At 43.8% G+C, this 3,788-nt stretch overlaps 1 protein-coding gene across 3 annotated transcripts in view; it reads right to left on the reverse strand.

The window, feature by feature from the left end:
- The window catches only part of NLGN4X (neuroligin 4, X-linked), a 268,913-nt gene that overhangs the window by 219,691 nt on the left and 45,434 nt on the right, over positions 1-3,788 (reverse strand). The gene's annotated exons all lie outside the window — the stretch shown is intronic.

The raw sequence follows: 3,788 nt of genomic DNA on the forward strand, positions 1-3,788 counted from the left end.
GCAAAGAAAGATCAGAAGAAACACACTGTTTAGTTGGAGAAATCAATTTTCCATACAAGGCAAGGGGCTGCCTGCAGGATTTTGTGTGTAGATCTTCACGACTGGGCCAATCCCTTGTCATCACTCAGTTTTGGACTAAGCTATGCTTTCCCTCCAGGCCGCCTCCCAAGATCAGATCAGATGTTCCCGCCAGCTGCTCCCAAGCATATCACTGTTTTAAGCAGCATGAGATTAGCCTCATTTTAAACTCGTCCTTATTTAATCTTCCCTATTACTCTATGTATCACATTCAGGATTTGAGAAACCTTCGGAAGCTGAGTAACCCCTGGATACAATATTAGAAAATGTAGCACAAGGTATCTAAGACATCACGTTCGTGAGAAATGAACTTGTCCAGAGATTGAGGACTCACCCAGTTTTTATTATTGCAGAAAATTCGAGCAGACTGTGCTGCCTAAGTAAATCAACTAATCATAATGCACAAAAGAATTAAATAGTTGATTCCTTTATTGTTAAAAGTAGAAGAATTGTCTGACCTCTAACTTTCTAGTTTATCAATCACCAAAGCTCTATAGCAGCGATCTGACAAACCCCGATGCTGAACAGCTGCAAGCATCAGGCATACACTGATCACCTGCATTTTGAGTTTATTCTGTGAGCAGGCTAGGTGAAAACCCCAAAACAAAAACAGAGAAAGTGCAAATAGCATAGCTGAATCTACTCAGCACTTGTCTTTTAAAACTACTGGTGCGCGACTGTAAACCTTTTTCCAAATCCATTGGCACCAGGTCTCCTAACTACAGTCCTCACACCCGAAAGGGAGGGTTTCAGACATCAGCCAGCTTAGTAGCTACAGATTTCAGCATCACCCAATTGGCAAATGTGCCTTGGGGCTGACTAGCCAAGCAGCACAAAAGCACTCTTCCAACACATAAAGGGAAAATGACGGGGCCCCGCTCAGTCAAATGCAAGGCCATGGAGCTCCATCTTCTCCCTTCCCTGTCCTGCCAAGCCACACGGAAGGGCGCAGCCTTGAGGAAGAGACTGAAAGCCTTTCTGGAATTATAGTAATATCTCTCTTAGCAAACAAATGTGCTCCAGGAATTTACGGTGCATTTAGTAGCTTTACAGCAAATCTGAGGGGTTGGATAGCGGACTGTAGTATACAAGGCAGGTGCCCACGGTCCACCCCACTGTCATGGATTTCCCAGAGGTCTTCCCTGTGCCATGCTCCCTCTTCCCTCACACCCCCCACATAAGTGGCCCCCACTCGTAGACAGTGAGACACCACGAGGAAGGAAGCTGCTCACTCTGCTGTCAAAAGGGACAGGTGCACCGCTCAACGGTCACTGTGAAGGGACTTGTCTGTCAGAGCCCTGGGCTCAACTGAGCAGGAAGACACCCAGCAAACCGGTGTTTCCCAACCTGCTTCTCTACTACTAGGCATCCTTCATCCCAGAAATACATTGAATTATAAAATATGGAAGCAATGAAGGAGGTGTAGAAAGTTTAATCTCCAAATCTCTGGAGGCAGGAATAATAACAAGTGAAAGTATCAGACAAGCAGCACCAGAAAAAAAAAGCAGTTGTCCTTGGAGGTGCTTATAATGTCCACCCAAGAGATTCAGGTTCTGGGTACTTTGAGGAGTCAACGCCGCCTAGTTTTTGAGTGTCCCCCCCTTCGACATTTCGAATGAAAGGACTTTGAAGGGACTAGAAAGAGAAGTGGAGGCACTGCTAACAAATGCTTAGCTCTGACCCTTCCCGTCTCCGACTCTTGAGTCTACACAGTGGGACAGCACAAGGTGTGTATCAGAACAGGTTTAGCATTGAGTGCTGAAGCCCCAGAGGTAGTGCCCAGGGTGGGAGGCAAATACCTGCTCCAACCCACAACGCAATTAGCATGGGAGCTAAGCCCCTAAAAAGACAGATGCATCTCAATGGGCCATTAGAAACCATTATCATTTTAAGGCGTACAGTGTCATTGATTCTCTTAGGTAGTTTTACTTCAGGTAAAATAAAAATACATTAAAGAGATTTCACAGACGTGCTCAAGTCCAGGACACCCCTAGGCCAATGTATCCTGCCATGGTCTAAAAGATAGTGTCGCCTTGAAATTTAAATGTGGGATTCTAACACACGGTGTGAGAAGATCAAGGCCTGGAGCTTCTGAGAAAGTGATTAATTCATGAGGGCTCTGTAAATGGAATTAGTTCCCTTATAAAAGATGTGGAAAGTATGGGATGGCACCTGTGGCTCAAAGGAGTAGGGCGTCGGTCACTTATGCCGGTCACCCACCTCGGCAGGTTCAAACCCAGCCCCAGCCAAAAACTGCAAAAATAAATAAATAAATAAATAAAAACCAGACGTGGAAAGTAGCTCTTTGTCCCTCTTATCACGTAAAGAAGCAGCAGGAAGACACCATCTGTAGCAGACATAGCTAAATGGAGACACGGTCTCCAAAATCCCTGGCTAGTCCTCCTCAAAGCTGTCAAGGTCATAAAAGACAGTGCAACAATGAGCAATGTTCACAGCCAAGGGGCCCTCAAGGAGGCATGGCCGTCAGGCCAAGAAACAATAAAGCAGGATCCTGGTTGGGACAGAAAAAGAACAAAAGGTCAAAACCAAGAACGGGTGGGCTGTCGTCAACAGAAATGGGTACATAAAGGTTCATTAATTGTATGGACTGTACAATAGTGATGTAAGGTGTTTATAACAGAGGAACTGGGGGCAGGGCCTGTGGAAACTCACTCTGCAGGCCCCCCCTACTTTCCTGTTAATCTACAACTCAAATAAAACTTTACTTTTAAAAACTGTTGTAGAGAAGAGTCATGCATACATATACTTGATTTTTAACTTGGATACCTTAGTAAGGAAGTTTAAAGGCTCAGTGCCTGTAGCACAGTGGTTACAGCACCAGCCACATACACTGAGGCTCACAGGTTCAAATCCAGCCCGGGCCAGCTAAACAACAATGACAACTACAACAACAAAAAATAGCCGGGAGTTATGGCAGAGGCCTGTAGTCCCAGCTACTTGGAAAGCTGAGGCAAGAGAATTGCTTAAGCCCAAGAGTTAGAGGTTGCTGTGAGCTGTCACACTACAGAATTCTACTGAGGGCGACATAGTGAGACTCTGTCTCAAAAAAATACCCAAAGGAAATGTAAAATGCAAACCAGTGACACAGATATTTTTAAAGGACATTTCATAGTTCAAGTGTTTAAACGTACTTGGTGCATTGCAGAAATATTACAAGTTGTAAGAATTTATAGCTTTCCATCCAAAATCCCGAAACTAAAAAAATGACTCAGAATTACAGCATCCTCAGGGTCCCTGGCAATGTCCTGGCTTTGACTGGATACTAAGAGTTAATCCACTTAAAACGTGAATAGCAGGTGGAATTAAAGATAGAATTTTACATCCATGTCGCAGTGATTGTAGATTTCTGTGGAATGAGATTTACTTCTAGAAAACCAGTGTGTTTTAAAGTTTGTCTACATGACCATACTCCCTGGGTCTCTTCTACTCCATAACATAATCACGGGTGGACCTTTAGATACCATCAAGGGATTCCGGCAAAAAAGCATGTAGGAAGGACCAGTTTTAGTATGTATTAGCCATGTGATTTATTGAATTTATTTTATTTATGGCATTTATTGAGGCAAATTCTAACATTGGGCTAATTTTTCTATTTGTTTGTTTATTTGTTTGGGGACAGAGTGTTACTCTGTCACCCTGGGCAGAGTACCATGGCATCATAGGTCACAAAACTCAAACCCTTTTTTTTT

Source organism: Otolemur garnettii, unplaced genomic scaffold, assembly GCF_000181295.1.
Source record: "Otolemur garnettii isolate 467f Iridium unplaced genomic scaffold, OtoGar3 scaffold00065, whole genome shotgun sequence".
NCBI classification, from domain to species: domain Eukaryota; kingdom Metazoa; phylum Chordata; class Mammalia; order Primates; family Galagidae; genus Otolemur; species Otolemur garnettii.